We start from the raw sequence: 22,508 nt of genomic DNA, 5'->3' as shown, positions 1-22,508 counted from the left end.
ATTTGTATTATCTGTTAACTCCGCAAAGGAATGTCATCTTTGGGGATGATTTTTGGAAAGAAATAAAGATAGGGAAACAGAATAAACTTTGCAACATTAAAACAGCCCTGAACTATTATATTATCTACTTGATTTATTTCCACATATCTCTCAAACAAACATCAAGGCATTATCTACTGTATTATTGCGATAACTCCAACACGGAATTACAATTATTGTATGCTCCCGTTCGCTGTATGTAGAATTTAGGCAATAACTATTGTTGATATATTTAACAAGTCATTTACCGAATATATTTGTAAAATTTATTTCAGTAAGTAAAACAACTAGTCTAATTGATCAAACTATCTAGCTTTGCTTCGAAGTTTTTAGTTCTTATTTTGTCAATTGGTTTATAACTTAAATCTAACCTTCTGGCAATGAAGCTATCATTGAGAATGTTTTGTGAATTTGGCGTGTAATTTTTGGAATGGACATACCTTCATTTTGACTTTTGTTTGGAATCCGATATTAGAATAATTAACAATAGAATTTATAATTTTTTAAATTTAAGATCTTTATGAAAACGTGACCGACGTTGGTATTTTACTAAAAGTTTATCAGGAAACCAATTGATTCATTCGTTAAGGGCCTGCAATCCCGTTTTTTACCAGATTACGAATAGTTTGAAGAGATTTTTAATAAATTAGCATTATTTTTAATCATTTAGTATTCGTTTTTGTCTGTTTATGTAGCGATATTTTTTTAGAACGTTGTGCTGCTATTTTCCTTGTTTCGAGTTTTTCCTTCAAATTTCCATTGCAAAAACTACTAGATATAATTAAATATGAAATCAATGATTTTTAATAAATATTTATTATTGTCACTGATTTCATGTATAAAATTTCTACGTTTTTATTGACGAATATTTAGATATTTCTGATGAAATAAAAGCAACAATATAATGTACAAAGTTAAAAATGAGAACATCGGTTCCGAAACAAAATGACTAAAGATTCAAACGTGCTGAGATTGTTTTGTTAGCTATTTTTTTAATAATAACTTAGTTGATTATATAAACTGCGTCCAGAACAATAGAATGAACATTCTGTTTTGTTTTTAAAATCGATTAGTCACAAGGACAGTCGCATAACGTACTTGGAATTGTTTCACCATTTCATGGGCACTTTTATGTTTCCACTATCGCAGACCTGTGAAATATTACGATATATAAAATTTTAAATAATTAATTCACCAAAACATAAAAATATAAAATTGAGAAAATTTATATTTAAAACTGCTTGGAAGGCAACTATATTGAACATTAAACCACTAACTATTTTTAAAACGGTGGCATAAATTCATCTGCTGAAAATATAATATTTATATAGTTTTGAATTGTAACTTGTTACGTACCTTACAATCGAAATTATATTTTTGTTTAAGCCCCCGCATACCCACTTTGTACCGATTTATAACAAGTTTCTCGTTGACTCGTTAAGTTTTTAAGTTCCAAAAAAAATTTGTTATTTTTGAAGATGATATCTGTTGGGAAGTAAGAGCTACACAGATGCACTCATAGAGGGCAGTGCATACAGCTTGCGTGGAAGTCCGCAAGATGGCAGCCAGTGACCAGTAGGCGCCAGGGCCAGTGGGAATGCTCCCAGACAAACTTAATTTTTAGTTTAGTTTCTGATCTCAATTAGCCAGCTTCTAGTTAGGTCGACTATCGAGTCACCATTGTAATACGCGAAGTATTAATAAATCTCTGATTTATCACAAAGAACCCTTTATTTATAATCTCCTTCCACAACGAGTTGGAGAACTGTTTGTGGAACACAATAATATCTATACATTTGTTAGGCCGAAACGTTAATTATATGAAGTTCCGTTTTCTAAAAAATAAGAAAATATGTTTTAGGCATGAAAAAATACACAGTGTAAGTTTAAATCTAGCTAAAGGTTTTGTCAAGAGATTTTTGCTCTATTTCAAACGAGTCTAGTTTTATGAAAAAATTTTTTTTTAAATTAGCTCGCTCCTTCTAACATTCGTATTTACATATCTCCCTTTCTTTTTTGTTTGCCCCCATCTTTGAACGCTTACTACGGGGCCTTAATGTTTTGATTGGAGCACTTAAAATACCTAGGCATCCTTAAAGATGCTGGAATTAAAGCGGGCAAAGCCGGGTATAAAGCTTGTACCTAGATATAAAAACAACATTAAAAAAAACGTAAGGATAAGAATTTATTTGAGATTTAGCCAAAAAAATAATTTGTGTTTTTTTTTATATTGACAAAAGCATCTAGTATCCACCATCGGCTCGACGAGGCACCTCCAGAAGTCCACTATCCTTAATCCATAGCTTCTGAAGATTCTTCTCTCAACATCGCCTGGAGCCGTCATCTGAACGTCTTCCATCTGGAATAAAATTCAATATTTTCAGTGATGGTTGTGTTTGATCATTTTCTAATTTTATCATCTCAGAAATACGGTTCCATGACATCTCAAAACAGTGACAAATCAACGCACATTTGAAGAGTGTGATAAAGTCATAAAATGGAACTTCCGTGATTCAAAGTGAAGTTTTAAAACATCTGGAAAAAATAAGTGGAAAAATGTTTATCATTTGAATGGAATTCCTCCATGAATAGTCAGTATCAAAAAGAGAAAATCATTAAAAGCGAGGAAAAAACTAACATGTAAATTTTCATGAATTTACATTACTTTTCAAAAGTGTATTGATTTGTCACTGTACGGAGAAAAATGAGTATTGCTAATTTATTGAGAATCTCTTCAAATTGTTCGTTGTCTGATTAAAAACGGGATTGCAGGCCTTAACGAATGAATCAATAGTTTTCCTGATAAACTTTTAGTTAATATATTATCACGAGTTCATGAAAATCCTAATATTTTCGCATTTGGTAATTATATAATATCAAAGCAATTTACTAAAAAATTATCAGGATACGGCCTGCAATCTCGTTTTTTAACAGGATTACCAATAATTTGAAGAGAATCGCAAAACTTATTTGTCTCCGTGTGTCTTGAATTGTTACACGACCATTGGATGGTTTCTTGTGTGTAGATCAATCACCCTTTTAAAAAATAGAGTCTAGAACATTTCCGAAAAACTAGAATACGTGAAACCTAGAAACTAAAACTGAGAACTAGAACCATTGACAGATGCTTTGCAATATCTAAAAGCCTTTTGGAATAGGAAATCCTGAATCCTGTTCCTTGCAAAATCCGGCACTGATCAGGCACAATGGCTGCGGGACTGTTCGGTAAATGATTTGAATTCTGAAGAGTGGAGACATAGATAAATGTGGGAAAATACATCCACTGATATTGGCTACGGCAAAGTAGGTCACAGGTTGGATTGCAAAAACCCTTGGTGAATCTAGACATTTTTTTCCTGCACAAAGCTTTCCACGATATCTTTGACCATGCTGTTGGACAACGGAGAAATTAACCTATTGTTAAAAACAAAAGCCGATGTTGTCCTTTTGCGTTACCCCTTAATTTGTTTGCCCCCATCGACGTGCATATGTATGTATAAATAGTATAGAGGTGCTAGCTATATCTTATAAACACTATAAAGATATTGTTGATATATTCAACACATCATTCACCAAATATAAACAAGTCATTACCCAGTTTATTTCAGAAAGAAGAATTTCAAATTTAATATAATTTAACTATAGAAACTACGTAGGTCTGTTACCAAACTCTTAGTCTTACCAAAGTTTTGTAATTTTCCTAGTATTATATTTTTCCATCTCGCATGGTGAAGTGTCTAGTTTCCACTTTATTTAGTTTTGACATTGTTTTTGTTTAAGAAGTTGTGTTTTATTATGTCTTTTCTTTTTGATTTTGTTTTTTGATTTTACTTTTATTCTGTTTTTTTATTTATTTTTGTATAGATGTTCTTTGTAAAAAAATTAAAAAAAATAACATGTAAAAGTCCAGCCGGTCGTGAATTTAGAAATTAATAAATAAATAGTAGGATTTGTGAAGCTGAAAGTAGGTGTCTATAAGATATTTGTATCAGGAACATTGCCTTTCAAAAACAAATATTTGTGAATAATCTTTATAATATAACAATTATATTTTTGTTAACAAATTAGAGAGACGGCCAGAAAAAAATTTTAATGAAAGAAATACACATTTCTGATAAATAATTATTGTTAATAAATGAAAATTAAATTTTTTTGAATTTTACGTAGGTATCTACTTTATCGCTTGTCTGAACAATCAGTTCTAATTTTGAAAATAGCACTAAATTCGAAGCAAATTTAAGTTTGTTGAGCGTGAAAATTTTCACGCATGGGTTAGTTATAAGTTGTAACATTTCACTCACAGACAACCGAAATTAGTATTTTTGATGCCCTAATAAACAGTGGAGTGTTTGAAATGAATTGCCGGCTTTTTTGTACATCCAGCTACAACATTGTTTTCTTCAAGGAACAGGTTCACGCCTTCCTCTATTTAAAAAGTTCCTTAAACTACATATTTAGCATTAAAAAAATAGTTACAAGTCTAATAAGCAAAATACGCGTGTTATTTTTAGTTATAGCACTAAAATTAGAACAAATCTGCAGTATTATTTCTACTTTCCAGTAAAAATTGGCGTTATGTTTAATAAGACACGACTTGCTCTTGCTTTTCTAAGTTTTATGCAGTCCGCAGGCGCAGTACTTGCACTTATTGCTGTTGCTGCACAATTCGTTGCACACTACTGCATTAAGAAAATTACAGTAACTGCAAGGCACCTACTTACTTACTGTTCGTAGAAATTTTTAGCTGTTTACTTTCGTGTTTTCTGTTTTCCAACACGCCAGGCTTCTGCGGTTAAGCATGTTGCATACAAAAGCTAATGATTTTGTAAGTTTTGTAAGTGCAGTGACTTTTAAACTTGTGATCTACATTAATAAGGTGAAAGTCCCTTGGTTTTAGATATAGAATAAAGAATGACACTCGAAGTACCTACTAGCATTATCCGATTGGCTTATTAAAAAATAAGGTTTTTGGAAATATGAATAAGTTTGCGACCCCACCAACAAATTGTATGTACCCTATAAAGTAAATTGTAAATTGATATATTGGCCATCTGGTTAAAAAGGTGCTCATCACTGTTCTATATTAATGTAAGCCACAAGTTTTTTAATATTTTTTTTGGATTCTGGTATCTAAGTCCGTAAATTACGTAATATCATAAATGTATTGATTATACTATTTCATGAATTCGTTTCCATTGCTCATAGCGGAGTTAATACGTGTATGAGATCTTATCAATGCCAACAAACTGCATTAATAGTACCTACACACAGAGTTTGTATCATTTTTTCATGTGACTACCACACAAGAGTCCCAACTACCAAGATTTAATGGGGGGCTGGCATTCCCTATTCGGGGTATTATGTTGAGGGAAGAAAAGCAAGTGGCGAATGTAGATGGAAATAGGAAGATTGAAGTACCTACTTTACATTGAACATAAAATTTGCTTTTCCTTTCCTAAACACGCTCACTAAAGAATATAAATATATATTATTAAAATAAATACCAGAATTAATAATGGCATTTCCATTTACAATATGTCATCTTAGTGCGAACTGTATATAAATTTCTCCATTAACAATAAACAGTGTTAATCTCAAGTTAAGTACACTGAGAAAAATTAAAATTCCTGATTTATTAAAAACCTCTTCAAATTATTAGTAATCCGCTTGCCCGTTTTCTGGTAAACTTTGTTAAAACGTTTGTTAAAATTAAGTAAAGACCCAAACCAGAAGTTGAATCTGAGTTTGGTTGTTATTCAGATAGTTTGTATTTTTAAGGACAGATGGCAGGTTGTCGTTTTTCTCCCTCAAACAGGCTGAGATTAATAAAACATCACCATGATCATCCTCTTCTGCATTTTCACTTCACAATACACAATATCTTAGTCCGTTAAGAATAAACTATAATAAAAATACAACGTTAGTTAAATTGTAAATACATTAGTTTACCTTGTTAATACATTAGAACGAAATGCGAAAATGCTCCGACATTGTGATAATATATTCGTATTTAACTTTAAAAGTTTATCAGGAAACTTACTAATTCATCATTTAAGGGCCTGCAATACCGTTTCTAACCGGATTACCAATCACTTGAAGAGATTCTTAGTAAATCATTAATACAAATTTTTCTTCGTGAATGGTCCTGTATATTATGTACCTGTACAGAATCTAAATAAATGAGTATATATGAAGTACATTCTAAGACAAATCACGTTCATTGGTCAAATACATTGTATGTACATATAGTTTTGTATTAGTGATCGACGAACCAGTGGATGCATTCTGTTAGCCATAAGTTGATAATATTTCGTCTAGTCTAGTATTGTAGAAATATATTAAAAGTACTCCATTGAGGTGATTTTTCGCAAAACAGCGCCATACAAATCATAATTTTTTTTTTAAATGATTTATTTATTCAGTTTTTTTTTTTACATTTGTATTTTACATAGTGTCTTACAAAACTGAGTAGTATTCAATTTAATCGTGAGAAATCTCTCATTTATTCAATTTTTCAATAAGCAAAGTTATTTTTTTTTTTCTAACAATTTCAATTTATTCATTGATACTGCATTATACTAAATTGATGCAGTATACTAAAACTAGGTTTGATTTCTACGGAGTCTTATAGGTACGGTACGTCTTTTTGCATATTCCATATTGGGTATTATACAGTCATTTATACTAAGATATATTATTCAACACGCTCTTGTGTCCTGTTCAGGGTTGATCAAAGCAAAACGTACTCTAAGCAGAATTCTTGCCTGAACAGACTATGCAATAATTACAATAGCGTATTATCCAAGGTGGATATTTTCAGTTGCGAACTTACCAAATACAGAGAGGTCTATAAAATAATATTTCTCTGATGGTTTGTGAATAATGTTTATGTCTCTATTGTTTATATCTCTATTATGATTTGATTTATATCTACAACCTCTCTCCATGGCTATAAATGTATTGTTTTGTAAATTTTTCGTTTTATATAATCATTTGTTTTGTATAATTTTTTTAAATTCATATTCCTTTCTCACAAATTTAAATAACTTATTCCATATTATGCTGTCTCAGTTAAAGTCACAAGGAGGATATCTATAATTGGTTTTATTTAACTATATAATACTTATGTACAAACTGATAAAATGTAAACTGTCGATTTCCCGAAAATGAATAAATAAATAAATAAAATAAATATGTTTTCATGTTCTACGGAGGTAAAAAGATCTGATTTTTGTTTTTATTTTAGAGATAGATGTCTCTCTTTTTATGTCATCAGGTAATGCGTTAAACATTTCAGGGATTTTATGCCTCTTTGTTCTATCTCCGAACATATTTTTTGATTTGTTAATTATAAACATTTCTGCTTCTCTATGTCTAGTGGTTAATAGGTTTTTGATCCGGTTATTCCGCTGTTTTCATTACAAATAACCTCGCTCGCAAAATCCTGTAATTTTTCAATTGTATTACATAGCATCGTTAATGCAATCATGTTAAAAAAAAAAACCTTGCCCACGCAGCTCGCGTTATATTGCATTTTTTCCAATGTAGAACAAAAACGTTGAACAATTCACCTATTTAGCGTATTATACATTGCAACCTACAGCTATTCTACATACCAACACGCCACCGCCATACAAACTAGACGAGGCACCAGACTTAAGACATAACGTTATGTATGATTATAGACATGCACCTATCGATATTTAATCAATGCATGCACCCATATAATTAATCATAGCGTATACATAAAAAAATATAGTGATTCAAAGAAAGTAACATTGTTTAATTTATTCATAAATTATTAATCAACATTGTACGATTCATCAATAATGTTCACATTTTTCAATATTCCCACAAAAACGGTATCGAACAATGCCCACTTGCAACAATTTTACCGAAAATTTCTCCATTTCTTTTCTCACCGAGATGGCGGATTTCGCAAATGGGTGCACCGCTCATGTTAATATGTCAAAACACAATGGATGAGCAGATAGAATGATGATGATGAAAACAGTCGGTGGTGGCCCGTGAATGGTCATCTTAATACTACACGAGAGAGAAACTTACGGCCGAAGCGAGGGTGAATATCAGACGGATAATGAATTGGGACCATTTTCAAAACTTACGCCCGGAATATCATATATTTTTTAAGGTTAGCATAATATATGTTATAATTAATGTTCGTAAAACATCTATTTCATTGCATTTAATAAAACTGTGTATTTCCCTTCCTAAACACGAGTTATTCTCAATTAGGGAGGGACTCTCTCGCTGCAGCAGGTGGTCCATAGGTCCTAGTTCTTTGGCGGTCCGTCCTCTCTGCCTACCCCTGCGGAAAAACGGCGTGATGGTAAGTTAGTTAGTTTTACTCGTATTTCAGTATCGCCCTGATGAAAACTAAAAGACTAACATTCAGAATTTTTATTGTGCTTGAAATGGCAATGGCCGTGTTTTATGAACAGATCTGAATAGCCAAGTACTTCCCCACCCTCCTCTTATCATCTCCTTTCCCTTCCCAATACCATCAGCCTCACAACACGGCGATGCCATAGTATCCTTGGCTCCAGACGTTTGAGAGCAGTTGGGACTTTGGTGCAATATTCACATTTTTTTTTAAACCTGATCTGACACAAATTTACCCAAGTTGAGAAATTTAATTCTGCTTGGTTTAATGCACGTATTTATACATACTATAAATAAATAAATACACTGTATTATTCATACCTCCAAATAAACGAAATTAGGTACAACACAATCTTGGCCTATATTGGTTCATTTGTATTTGTAGACCTGACAAAAAAAACACTGTAATTTAAATCATGGATCCCGCATTTGATGCAAATTCCATGGTCACCCCATATAGGACACCTGTTTCTACAGGTAAGGGGGTCACGACTGATCGCACTGGCGGCTCTAAAAGAGAAGTCATCAACATCTCCCACAGCGATTCACCGCATCCATAATGTGGGAACACTGTACACTAACTATTCTATACACTACACTATACACTATATCTACACTACAGACGTGGGCAGATTATTAGACTCAAACACAAATTCACTTATGTTTAATTTAAGGAGGTAATTTTTATAATGGTGATGGAATTGCGCCAGCTTCCGAGTTAGGGGGGGCAGCTTACATAGTATTTTGTATAGAGCTTACAGGGAAGGAACAATGAAGTAGTCAGAATAAACTAGATATATTTATATTCAAGCTAGCATGCACCCGGCGTTGCGCGGAATTAACAAGACCCTTTTGAAACTCGTAATTTAACAAAACCACATTTTTACATAATTTTATTTAAGGGGTTCCCCAACTGGATTAAGTGACGAGAGCGAAAGGAGTTAGTTTAACAAAAATACGAAAGAGCGCCGCAGGTGAATTTTTTCCAATTGGAGAATGTAGTAGGTATGTGGTATGGGTGAAGGGAGTGGAATATAAAATGTTTGCATTTAAATTTAAAACATATTAGCTTGACCAGATGTACAAAGCCGAGTATACAAATGCGTTGGATTTCCACTTATGTATTGCGAGTTCAAACCACTGCTAGCTAAGTCCTCCAGCATTGCACAAGCAACATTTTCCGCTTATGTAAAGTGTGAAATATTTTAATTTTGTTTGAAATATTTCTATGTCCTCAATGTACATTATTTTTGCACCAAGCCTAGACATTGGGGCCCGATGAAAACATTAAATGTATTGCTATTGCTATAACAAACGTATTGCTTTTTCCAGTTACTGTCGGATGAGTAATGACTGCTTGTGCTAGTCATTTCTCCATTTATTCGGCAACATTGTCCATTTTCCACGTATATTCAATAGGGGTAATTATTTTACTAGTAGTGATCACCAGAGATGTGCTTTATTTCAAATAAATCCATTTAAAATGGAAATGCAAAATGCAAAATGGGTATTTTCCATTTTGAATTTTAAATGCTTTTCTAAAAACCATTTTGCATTTTAAATGCTTTTCTCAATGCATTTTCCATTTTAAATGCTTTTTTGCAACATACTTCCTACTATCTCCACTCATCTTTTTTTCATAAGCCCAAAATATCAGTCGGTCCTCAACCTCGCTATGAGAGATATTTAATAAAGCCCTGGAGTGATACCATTACAAAAAATACTGATTCAAATACTGAACATGGGGCCATGACGCTGTAATATTAAATGTTAGATAGCAGTTTCTATGTTTTTACATTGGCAACATTAGTGACGCGCAAAATTTTTGTGGTTTCATAATCTGTAGTCGTGGTGTTTTTGGATTTACCATCATGTAATATGTTTGTTTTACATTGATGTCCATTATTAAATGACAAAATTGTTTAAAAATTCTATAATTATTTTAATTGTTTGACCTGAGAAACCATTTTGCATTTTCAATGCATTTTGAAAATAGGTATTTTGCATTTTGCATTTGAAATGCTTTTCTAAAAACCATTTTGCATTTTGCATTTTCAAATGGAAAAGTTTTGACCCATTGCATTTCAAATGGTTTTGGGTACCCATTTTGCACATCTCTGGTGATCACCCTTAACTCCTTACAGAATTCGTGAGATTGCACAGTTGAACAAAGTATGTTATATTTAAATGCCTGATAAGGCCGAAAATTAAATACATTAGTCTAAGCTTGAGGAAACGAGATAAGGATTGAGAGTGTGATATGATAGTATCTTAAATACTTAAATACCAAAAATAAATCGTTCTAATAACCTGCACACCTCTCTATTATATACTTTAGTTTTCCAATCTATGCTTGCGACCTCTGCTGTTGTATTTGGTAGGTACCTATCAAACCTACTAAACATCATTAAAAATACTGATTTCGATGATGTCTCGATGATAGAATCTATCTGTGGTTGTAAGTAACTCTGATTCAATGAACTCGGATTTGTTTTTATTATATATAATCTTTGTTTTGTATAATTTTTTTAAATTCGTATTCCTTTCTCACAAATTTAAATAATTTAAATAACTTATTCCATATTATGCTGTCTCGGTTAAAGTCACGAGGAGGAAATCCATAATTGCTTTTATTTTACTTTATAATACTTATGTACAAACTGATTAAATGTAAACTGTCGATTTCCCGAAAATGATTAAATAAATAAATTTTTTTTTTTTAATTCGAACTGATTGTGTCAAAAAATGCGAACGGCGCGAAAGGTAGCTTGCTGTTGCTTCGTTCCTTTCCCATAATTCCTGGCTTGCCTCGCGTTTCGGTTCGCCAATGTATACGTACCATAAGAGAGACAACATCCGTGTTAGAACTAGCACAGGTAAAAAAATAATACCAAAACGCACAAAATAAATGACAAAATTCGTAAATTCATGAAACTTTAATCATCAATAGATCTGTGAGAATTACACTGAAGTATAATTAATATATCCCCAAATCAGGCACATTTAAAAAATTTAAATATCATGTTATTTAATTGCGCATTTTATCTTTATTCTGCAAAATAATAAATAGCTATACATCAATTGAATTTCTACGAAAACTTGAAAGCCTGCAGCAAAAACACACACTTGAAACGAGTAAAAGATATAAAATTAAAAAAAAAATCATACACAAAAGTCGCTGATGTACGGAGCAATGAAGATTTGGCGAATTACTAAAAGATTTAAAAATAAAAGAAAACATGAAAAAAGTTTCAACGTAAATATGTGATTTATTTATTCTAAAAACTTTTTTTAATAATAAAAATGAATAAGGATTGAATTAGAACAAAGATAAATAACGTTTCATAAGTGCACAAATTTCATCAATTATTCAAACCTTATGTTACTTGTTACCAAGGTGTAAGATTGGCTTTGTACCCGGAGGACTGGTCCAAAACCCAACGAATTGCAGATTAAAGTTATTTTTTTAGATAATTAATAGATTTTTTAATGCACTTCTCAATATGAATGAATCATTTTTAAAAACCAGGGTAAGTTTCTAGTTCATTCCTGAATGTGAGATGCTTAGGTATCGCCCTAGAAAAAGATCGCTATTCAAAATTGAAACTTCTTCATATCTGAAAAAAAATGCTTCCGCTTTCGCTCGGAGTTCATATCAGCAATAAAACATTTCCCGATTTGGAAAATTCAGATCCAACTGCCATATACGAATGGATGGGATTTGCGATGGATAAATAATAATTACATGTGGTAAATGGTGACCGGATAAATCATCAAAATGATAATTCATCGCTATTTTAAATAGTTATATAAAGTCATGGAAAGTGATGAAACAAAAATTTTATTAACTGGGTTAACTGGGTTAAGTAGGTTAGGTTAGGTTAGGTAAGTTTTAAATTAATTTTTTTTATCGTTTCTAATGACTTTATATCACTGTTTAAAGGTGTGTTGAATTCTCACTGTGGTAAATATGTTAAAATTAACCTACATACCATAAGTGATTCTTTAAAAAAAAGCTTTAAAATTACAAAAGATATTAAAAAAATAACATTTAGTTATCACCCAGATCGAAATTAAGCCCCCTGTCCTCCATTTCGGAAAACATTACGCTTGTCCAGAATCAAAGGTATTTAGAGGAACCGGATAACTCGTCAAAATGACAAATCAACACACCTATAAAAAGTGCTAAAATGTTGTGAAAAGTGATGAAACAAAAACAAGATTAATTAGCTTACCTATCTAACTATTTAACCTAATTTAAGTTTTAACACTTTTCATAACTATATAGCACTTTTTGTAGGTTTGTGGAAATGACATTTTGGTGAGTTATCATGGAACCTGAACAAGTTGGAGAATAATTTTAATATTTTCATAAAACGTTCACGTTCAGCGGAGTAGTGAACATCCTACGAAAGCGCGATTTAAATCATGAAATATTCCGATAGATGCCACTTTAGCTCGAACTGAAGAGGGAAAATTCAAATTAATAACAATGGTAAAATACATAAATAACGACGATACATAAATTTAAAAAAAACGTAAAAAATAGTATAATCCTAGGCAATTTATATTTAAATGTGTTATGTAAGCAAAATAATCTCATCAAACATGCATTATGTCAGGGAGGGAGGGAGGGAGGGAGGGAGGGAGGGAGGGAGGATGAAACGCCAAATGATTATATCCCAACAAAATTATAGGTTTATGAACGTGGTAGGGGTAGGGAGGGGTAGGTTATATCACAAAAACAGACGAAGAACATCTAAATGCTAAATAACATTTAACAAATAGAAAAGCAATTGCAAAAAAGGAGAGGCGTGCATTACACCGACAGATCTGATATTGATTGAAAAAATGTAAGTTAAGTACGTAGGGGTGGAGGATGAAACGCCAAACGACTGTATCAACACGCAATTAAACGTTAGGGAGAGACGAAAAACAACCGAATACTTAAATAACATTTAGAAAATTGAAAAAAAATTCAAAAAAGAAGAGGGCCAACGGCACGCGGTGTTCCCAAGCGGTCACCCATCCAAGTACTGACCGCGCCCAATGTTGCTTAACTTCGGTGATCGGACGAGAACCGGTGTGTTCAACATGGTATGGTCGTTGGCGAACGCTGATATTGAGATGCGAATCTTATACTGGAGAATAATTTTATTATTTTTATAAAACTTTGACGTTCAGCGGAGTAGTGAACAGCCTACGAAAGCGCGATTTAAATCATGAAATATTCCGATAGATGCCACTTTAGCTCGAACTGAAGAGGGAAAATTCAAATTAATAACAATGGTAAAACACATAAATAACGACGATACATAAATTTAAAAAAAACGTAAAAAATAGTATAATCCTAGGCAATTTATATTTAAATGTGTTATGTAAGCAAAATAATCTCATCAAACATGCATTATGTCAGGGAGGGAGGGAGGGAGGGAGGGAGGGAGGGAGGGAGGGAGGATGAAACGCCAAATGATTATATCCCAACAAAATTATAGGTTTATGAACGTGGTAGGGGTAGGGAGGGGTAGGTTATATCACAAAAACAGACGAAGAACATCTAAATGCTAAATAACATTTAACAAATAGAAAAGCAATTGCAAAAAAGGAGAGGCGTGCATTACACCGACAGATCTGATATTGATTGAAAAAATGTAAGTTAAGTACGTAGGGGTGGAGGATGAAACGCCAAACGACTGTATCAACACGCAATTAAACGTTAGGGAGAGACGAAAAACAACCGAATACTTAAATAACATTTAGAAAATTGAAAAAAAATTCAAAAAAGAAGAGGGCCAACGGCACGCGGTGTTCCCAAGCGGTCACCCATCCAAGTACTGACCGCGCCCAATGTTGCTTAACTTCGGTGATCGGACGAGAACCGGTGTGTTCAACATGGTATGGTCGTTGGCGAACGCTGATATTGAGATGCGAATCTTATACTGGAATAATTTTATTATTTTTATAAAACTTTGACGTTCAGCGGAGTAGTGAACAGCCTACGAAAGCGCGATTTAAATCATGAAATATTCCGATAGATGCCACTTTAGCTCGAACTGAAGAGGGAAAATTCAAATTAATAACAATGGTAAAATACATAAATAACGACGATACATAAATTTAAAAAAAACGTAAAAAATAGTATAATCCTAGGCAATTTATATTTAAATGTGTTATGTAAGCAAAATAATCTCATCAAACATGCATTATGTCAGGGAGGGAGGGAGGGAGGGAGGGAGGGAGGGAGGGAGGGAGGATGAAACGCCAAATGATTATATCCCAACAAAATTATAGGTTTATGAACGTGGTAGGGGTAGGGAGGGGTAGGTTATATCACAAAAACAGACGAAGAACATCTAAATGCTAAATAACATTTAACAAATAGAAAAGCAATTGCAAAAAAGGAGAGGCGTGCATTACACCGACAGATCTGATATTGATTGAAAAAATGTAAGTTAAGTACGTAGGGGTGGAGGATGAAACGCCAAACGACTGTATCAACACGCAATTAAACGTTAGGGAGAGACGAAAAACAACCGAATACTTAAATAACATTTAGAAAATTGAAAAAAAATTCAAAAAAGAAGAGGGCCAACGGCACGCGGTGTTCCCAAGCGGTCACCCATCCAAGTACTGACCGCGCCCAATGTTGCTTAACTTCGGTGATCGGACGAGAACCGGTGTGTTCAACATGGTATGGTCGTTGGCGAACGCTGATATTGAGATGCGAATCTTATACTGGAGAATAATTTTATTATTTTTATAAAACTTTGACGTTCAGCGGAGTAGTGAACAGCCTACGAAAGCGCGATTTAAATCATGAAATATTCCGATAGATGCCACTTTAGCTCGAACTGAAGAGGGAAAATTCAAATTAATAACAATGGTAAAATACATAAATAACGACGATACATAAATTAAAAAAAAACGTAAAAAATAGTATAATCCTAGGCAATTTATATTTAAATGTGTTATGTAAGCAAAATAATCTCATCAAACATGCATTATGTCAGGGAGGGAGGGAGTGAGGGAGGGAGGGAGGGAGGGAGGATGAAACGCCAAATGATTATATCCCAACAAAATTATAGGTTTATGAACGTGGTAGGGGTAGGGAGGGGTAGGTTATATCACAAAAACAGACGAAGAACATCTAAATGCTAAATAACATTTAACAAATAGAAAAGCAATTGCAAAAAAGGAGAGGCGTGCATTACACCGACAGATCTGATATTGATTGAAAAAATGTAAGTTAAGTACGTAGGGGTGGAGGATGAAACGCCAAACGACTGTATCAACACGCAATTAAACGTTAGGGAGAGACGAAAAACAACCGAATACTTAAATAACATTTAGAAAATTGAAAAAAAATTCAAAAAAGAAGAGGGCCAACGGCACGCGGTTTTCCCAAGCGGTCACCCATCCAAGTACTGACCGCGCCCAATGTTGCTTAACTTCGGTGATCGGACGAGAACCGGTGTGTTCAACATGGTATGGTCGTTGGCGAACGCTGATATTGAGATGCGAATCTTATACTGGAGAATAATTTTATTATTTTTATAAAACTTTGACGTTCAGCGGAGTAGTGAACAGCCTACGAAAGCGCGATTTAAATCATGAAATATTCCGATAGATGCCACTTTAGCTCGAACTGAAGAGGGAAAATTCAAATTAATAACAATGGTAAAACACATAAATAACGACGATACATAAATTTAAAAAAAACGTAAAAAATAGTATAATCCTAGGCAATTTATATTTAAATGTGTTATGTAAGCAAAATAATCTCATCAAACATGCATTATGTCAGGGAGGGAGGGAGGGAGGGAGGGAGGGAGGGAGGGAGGGAGGGAGGGAGGATGAAACGCCAAATGATTATATCCCAACAAAATTATAGGTTTATGAACGTGGTAGGGGTAGGGAGGGGTAGGTTATATCACAAAAACAGACGAAGAACATCTAAATGCTAAATAACATTTAACAAATAGAAAAGCAATTGCAAAAAAGGAGAGGCGTGCATTACACCGACAGATCTGATATTGATTGAAAAAATGTAAGTTAAGTACGTAGGGGTGGAGGATGAAACGCCAAACGACTGTATCAACACGCAATTAAACGTTAGGGAGAGACGAAAAACAACCGAATACTTAAATAACATTTAGAAAATTGAAAAAAAATTCAAAAAAGAAGAGGGCCAACGGCACGCGGTGTTCCCAAGCGGTCACCCATCCAAGTACTGACCGCGCCCAATGTTGCTTAACTTCGGTGATCGGACGAGAACCGGTGTGTTCAACATGGTATGGTCGTTGGCGAACGCTGATATTGAGATGCGAATCTTATACTGGAGAATAATTTTATTATTTTTATAAAACTTTGACGTTCAGCGGAGTAGTGAACAGCCTACGAAAGCGCGATTTAAATCATGAAATATTCCGATAGATGCCACTTTAGCTCGAACTGAAGAGGGAAAATTCAAATTAATAACAATGGTAAAACACATAAATAACGACGATACATAAATTTAAAAAAAACGTAAAAAATAGTATAATCCTAGGCAATTTATATTTAAATGTGTTATGTAAGCAAAATAATCTCATCAAACATGCATTATGTCAGGGAGGGAGGGAGGGAGGGAGGGAGGGAGGGAGGGAGGGAGGATGAAACGCCAAATGATTATATCCCAACAAAATTATAGGTTTATGAACGTGGTAGGGGTAGGGAGGGGTAGGTTATATCACAAAAACAGACGAAGAACATCTAAATGCTAAATAACATTTAACAAATAGAAAAGCAATTGCAAAAAAGGAGAGGCGTGCATTACACCGACAGATCTGATATTGATTGAAAAAATGTAAGTTAAGTACGTAGGGGTGGAGGATGAAACGCCAAACGACTGTATCAACACGCAATTAAACGTTAGGGAGAGACGAAAAACAACCGAATACTTAAATAACATTTAGAAAATTGAAAAAAAATTCAAAAAAGAAGAGGGCCAACGGCACGCGGTGTTCCCAAGCGGTCACCCATCCAAGTACTGACCGCGCCCAATGTTGCTTAACTTCGGTGATCGGACGAGAACCGGTGTGTTCAACATGGTATGGTCGTTGGCGAACGCTGATATTGAGATGCGAATCTTATACTGGAATAATTTTATTATTTTTATAAAACTTTGACGTTCAGCGGAGTAGTGAACAGCCTACGAAAGCGCGATTTAAATCATGAAATATTCCGATAGATGCCACTTTAGCTCGAACTGAAGAGGGAAAATTCAAATTAATAACAATGGTAAAATACATAAATAACGACGATACATAAATTTAAAAAAAACGTAAAAAATAGTATAATCCTAGGCAATTTATATTTAAATGTGTTATGTAAGCAAAATAATCTCATCAAACATGCATTATGTCAGGGAGGGAGGGAGGGAGGGAGGGAGGGAGGGAGGGAGGGAGGATGAAACGCCAAATGATTATATCCCAACAAAATTATAGGTTTATGAACGTGGTAGGGGTAGGGAGGGGTAGGTTATATCACAAAAACAGACGAAGAACATCTAAATGCTAAATAACATTTAACAAATAGAAAAGCAATTGCAAAAAAGGAGAGGCGTGCATTACACCGACAGATCTGATATTGATTGAAAAAATGTAAGTTAAGTACGTAGGGGTGGAGGATGAAACGCCAAACGACTGTATCAACACGCAATTAAACGTTAGGGAGAGACGAAAAACAACCGAATACTTAAATAACATTTAGAAAATTGAAAAAAAATTCAAAAAAGAAGAGGGCCAACGGCACGCGGTGTTCCCAAGCGGTCACCCATCCAAGTACTGACCGCGCCCAATGTTGCTTAACTTCGGTGATCGGACGAGAACCGGTGTGTTCAACATGGTATGGTCGTTGGCGAACGCTGATATTGAGATGCGAATCTTATACTGGAGAATAATTTTATTATTTTTATAAAACTTTGACGTTCAGCGGAGTAGTGAACAGCCTACGAAAGCGCGATTTAAATCATGAAATATTCCGATAGATGCCACTTTAGCTCGAACTGAAGAGGGAAAATTCAAATTAATAACAATGGTAAAATACATAAATAACGACGATACATAAATTAAAAAAAAACGTAAAAAATAGTATAATCCTAGGCAATTTATATTTAAATGTGTTATGTAAGCAAAATAATCTCATCAAACATGCATTATGTCAGGGAGGGAGGGAGTGAGGGAGGGAGGGAGGGAGGGAGGATGAAACGCCAAATGATTATATCCCAACAAAATTATAGGTTTATGAACGTGGTAGGGGTAGGGAGGGGTAGGTTATATCACAAAAACAGACGAAGAACATCTAAATGCTAAATAACATTTAACAAATAGAAAAGCAATTGCAAAAAAGGAGAGGCGTGCATTACACCGACAGATCTGATATTGATTGAAAAAATGTAAGTTAAGTACGTAGGGGTGGAGGATGAAACGCCAAACGACTGTATCAACACGCAATTAAACGTTAGGGAGAGACGAAAAACAACCGAATACTTAAATAACATTTAGAAAATTGAAAAAAAATTCAAAAAAGAAGAGGGCCAACGGCACGCGGTTTTCCCAAGCGGTCACCCATCCAAGTACTGACCGCGCCCAATGTTGCTTAACTTCGGTGATCGGACGAGAACCGGTGTGTTCAACATGGTATGGTCGTTGGCGAACGCTGATATTGAGATGCGAATCTTATACTGGAGAATAATTTTATTATTTTTATAAAACTTTGACGTTCAGCGGAGTAGTGAACAGCCTACGAAAGCGCGATTTAAATCATGAAATATTCCGATAGATGCCACTTTAGCTCGAACTGAAGAGGGAAAATTCAAATTAATAACAATGGTAAAACACATAAATAACGACGATACATAAATTTAAAAAAAACGTAAAAAATAGTATAATCCTAGGCAATTTATATTTAAATGTGTTATGTAAGCAAAATAATCTCATCAAACATGCATTATGTCAGGGAGGGAGGGAGGGAGGGAGGGAGGGAGGGAGGGAGGGAGGGAGGGAGGATGAAACGCCAAATGATTATATCCCAACAAAATTATAGGTTTATGAACGTGGTAGGGGTAGGGAGGGGTAGGTTATATCACAAAAACAGACGAAGAACATCTAAATGCTAAATAACATTTAACAAATAGAAAAGCAATTGCAAAAAAGGAGAGGCGTGCATTACACCGACAGATCTGATATTGATTGAAAAAATGTAAGTTAAGTACGTAGGGGTGGAGGATGAAACGCCAAACGACTGTATCAACACGCAATTAAACGTTAGGGAGAGACGAAAAACAACCGAATACTTAAATAACATTTAGAAAATTGAAAAAAAATTCAAAAAAGAAGAGGGCCAACGGCACGCGGTGTTCCCAAGCGGTCACCCATCCAAGTACTGACCGCGCCCAATGTTGCTTAACTTCGGTGATCGGACGAGAACCGGTGTGTTCAACATGGTATGGTCGTTGGCGAACGCTGATATTGAGATGCGAATCTTATACTGGAGAATAATTTTATTATTTTTATAAAACTTTGACGTTCAGCGGAGTAGTGAACAGCCTACGAAAGCGCGATTTAAATCATGAAATATTCCGATAGATGCCACTTTAGCTCGAACTGAAGAGGGAAAATTCAAATTAATAACAATGGTAAAACACATAAATAACGACGATACATAAATTTAAAAAAAACGTAAAAAATAGTATAATCCTAGGCAATTTATATTTAAATGTGTTATGTAAGCAAAATAATCTCATCAAACATGCATTATGTCAGGGAGGGAGGGAGGGAGGGAGGGAGGGAGGGAGGGAGGGAGGATGAAACGCCAAATGATTATATCCCAACAAAATTATAGGTTTATGAACGTGGTAGGGGTAGGGAGGGGTAGGTTATATCACAAAAACAGACGAAGAACATCTAAATGCTAAATAACATTTAACAAATAGAAAAGCAATTGCAAAAAAGGAGAGGCGTGCATTACACCGACAGATCTGATATTGATTGAAAAAATGTAAGTTAAGTACGTAGGGGTGGAGGATGAAACGCCAAACGACTGTATCAACACGCAATTAAACGTTAGGGAGAGACGAAAAACAACCGAATACTTAAATAACATTTAGAAAATTGAAAAAAAATTCAAAAAAGAAGAGGGCCAACGGCACGCGGTGTTCCCAAGCGGTCACCCATCCAAGTACTGACCGCGCCCAATGTTGCTTAACTTCGGTGATCGGACGAGAACCGGTGTGTTCAACATGGTATGGTCGTTGGCGAACGCTGATATTGAGATGCGAATCTTATACTGGAATAATTTTATTATTTTTATAAAACTTTGACGTTCAGCGGAGTAGTGAACAGCCTACGAAAGCGCGATTTAAATCATGAAATATTCCGATAGATGCCACTTTAGCTCGAACTGAAGAGGGAAAATTCAAATTAATAACAATGGTAAAATACATAAATAACGACGATACATAAATTTAAAAAAAACGTAAAAAATAGTATAATCCTAGGCAATTTATATTTAAATGTGTTATGTAAGCAAAATAATCTCATCAAACATGCATTATGTCAGGGAGGGAGGGAGGGAGGGAGGGAGGGAGGGAGGGAGGGAGGATGAAACGCCAAATGATTATATCCCAACAAAATTATAGGTTTATGAACGTGGTAGGGGTAGGGAGGGGTAGGTTATATCACAAAAACAGACGAAGAACATCTAAATGCTAAATAACATTTAACAAATAGAAAAGCAATTGCAAAAAAGGAGAGGCGTGCATTACACCGACAGATCTGATATTGATTGAAAAAATGTAAGTTAAGTACGTAGGGGTGGAGGATGAAACGCCAAACGACTGTATCAACACGCAATTAAACGTTAGGGAGAGACGAAAAACAACCGAATACTTAAATAACATTTAGAAAATTGAAAAAAAATTCAAAAAAGAAGAGGGCCAACGGCACGCGGTGTTCCCAAGCGGTCACCCATCCAAGTACTGACCGCGCCCAATGTTGCTTAACTTCGGTGATCGGACGAGAACCGGTGTGTTCAACATGGTATGGTCGTTGGCGAACGCTGATATTGAGATGCGAATCTTATACTGGAGAATAATTTTATTATTTTTATAAAACTTTGACGTTCAGCGGAGTAGTGAACAGCCTACGAAAGCGCGATTTAAATCATGAAATATTCCGATAGATGCCACTTTAGCTCGAACTGAAGAGGGAAAATTCAAATTAATAACAATGGTAAAATACATAAATAACGACGATACATAAATTAAAAAAAAACGTAAAAAATAGTATAATCCTAGGCAATTTATATTTAAATGTGTTATGTAAGCAAAATAATCTCATCAAACATGCATTATGTCAGGGAGGGAGGGAGTGAGGGAGGGAGGGAGGGAGGGAGGATGAAACGCCAAATGATTATATCCCAACAAAATTATAGGTTTATGAACGTGGTAGGGGTAGGGAGGGGTAGGTTATATCACAAAAACAGACGAAGAACATCTAAATGCTAAATAACATTTAACAAATAGAAAAGCAATTGCAAAAAAGGAGAGGCGTGCATTACACCGACAGATCTGATATTGATTGAAAAAATGTAAGTTAAGTACGTAGGGGTGGAGGATGAAACGCCAAACGACTGTATCAACACGCAATTAAACGTTAGGGAGAGACGAAAAACAACCGAATACTTAAATAACATTTAGAAAATTGAAAAAAAATTCAAAAAAGAAGAGGGCCAACGGCACGCGGTTTTCCCAAGCGGTCACCCATCCAAGTACTGACCGCGCCCAATGTTGCTTAACTTCGGTGATCGGACGAGAACCGGTGTGTTCAACATGGTATGGTCGTTGGCGAACGCTGATATTGAGATGCGAATCTTATACTGGAGAATAATTTTATTATTTTTATAAAACTTTGACGTTCAGCGGAGTAGTGAACAGCCTACGAAAGCGCGATTTAAATCATGAAATATTCCGATAGATGCCACTTTAGCTCGAACTGAAGAGGGAAAATTCAAATTAATAACAATGG

General features: G+C 34.5%; 12 non-coding genes across 12 annotated transcripts; all 12 read right to left on the bottom strand.

The window, feature by feature from the left end:
- Positions 1–13,434: 13,434 nt before the first annotated feature.
- Positions 13,435–13,553, bottom strand: LOC149413137 (5S ribosomal RNA). The gene has a single exon (XR_016304475.1). It is a non-coding gene; the product is annotated as a 5S ribosomal RNA (ribosomal RNA).
- Positions 13,554–14,232: 679 nt separating this feature from the next.
- Positions 14,233–14,351, bottom strand: LOC149413136 (5S ribosomal RNA). The gene has a single exon (XR_016304474.1). It is a non-coding gene; the product is annotated as a 5S ribosomal RNA (ribosomal RNA).
- A 677-nt stretch (positions 14,352–15,028) lies between these two features.
- On the bottom strand, positions 15,029–15,147 carry LOC149413135 (5S ribosomal RNA). Its single transcript, XR_016304473.1, has one exon. It is a non-coding gene; the product is annotated as a 5S ribosomal RNA (ribosomal RNA).
- Positions 15,148–15,822: 675 nt separating this feature from the next.
- Positions 15,823–15,941, bottom strand: LOC149413134 (5S ribosomal RNA). Its single transcript, XR_016304321.1, has one exon. It is a non-coding gene; the product is annotated as a 5S ribosomal RNA (ribosomal RNA).
- A 687-nt stretch (positions 15,942–16,628) lies between these two features.
- Positions 16,629–16,747, bottom strand: LOC149413133 (5S ribosomal RNA). Its single transcript, XR_016304472.1, has one exon. It is a non-coding gene; the product is annotated as a 5S ribosomal RNA (ribosomal RNA).
- A 679-nt stretch (positions 16,748–17,426) lies between these two features.
- Positions 17,427–17,545, bottom strand: LOC149413132 (5S ribosomal RNA). Its single transcript, XR_016304471.1, has one exon. It is a non-coding gene; the product is annotated as a 5S ribosomal RNA (ribosomal RNA).
- A 677-nt stretch (positions 17,546–18,222) lies between these two features.
- Positions 18,223–18,341, bottom strand: LOC149413131 (5S ribosomal RNA). The gene has a single exon (XR_016304470.1). It is a non-coding gene; the product is annotated as a 5S ribosomal RNA (ribosomal RNA).
- A 675-nt stretch (positions 18,342–19,016) lies between these two features.
- Positions 19,017–19,135, bottom strand: LOC149413130 (5S ribosomal RNA). The gene has a single exon (XR_016304309.1). It is a non-coding gene; the product is annotated as a 5S ribosomal RNA (ribosomal RNA).
- A 687-nt stretch (positions 19,136–19,822) lies between these two features.
- Positions 19,823–19,941, bottom strand: LOC149413129 (5S ribosomal RNA). Its single transcript, XR_016304469.1, has one exon. It is a non-coding gene; the product is annotated as a 5S ribosomal RNA (ribosomal RNA).
- A 679-nt stretch (positions 19,942–20,620) lies between these two features.
- Positions 20,621–20,739, bottom strand: LOC149413128 (5S ribosomal RNA). Its single transcript, XR_016304467.1, has one exon. It is a non-coding gene; the product is annotated as a 5S ribosomal RNA (ribosomal RNA).
- A 677-nt stretch (positions 20,740–21,416) lies between these two features.
- On the bottom strand, positions 21,417–21,535 carry LOC149413127 (5S ribosomal RNA). The gene has a single exon (XR_016304466.1). It is a non-coding gene; the product is annotated as a 5S ribosomal RNA (ribosomal RNA).
- Positions 21,536–22,210: 675 nt separating this feature from the next.
- On the bottom strand, positions 22,211–22,329 carry LOC149413126 (5S ribosomal RNA). The gene has a single exon (XR_016304298.1). It is a non-coding gene; the product is annotated as a 5S ribosomal RNA (ribosomal RNA).
- Positions 22,330–22,508: the final 179 nt, after the last annotated feature.

The sequence above is a fragment of the Hesperophylax consimilis genome, chromosome 22 (genome assembly GCF_061612785.1).
Source record: "Hesperophylax consimilis isolate HC1 chromosome 22, BYU_Hcon_1.0, whole genome shotgun sequence".
Lineage (NCBI taxonomy): Eukaryota > Metazoa > Arthropoda > Insecta > Trichoptera > Limnephilidae > Hesperophylax > Hesperophylax consimilis.
This window is presented reverse-complemented; position numbering and strand designations above follow the sequence as displayed.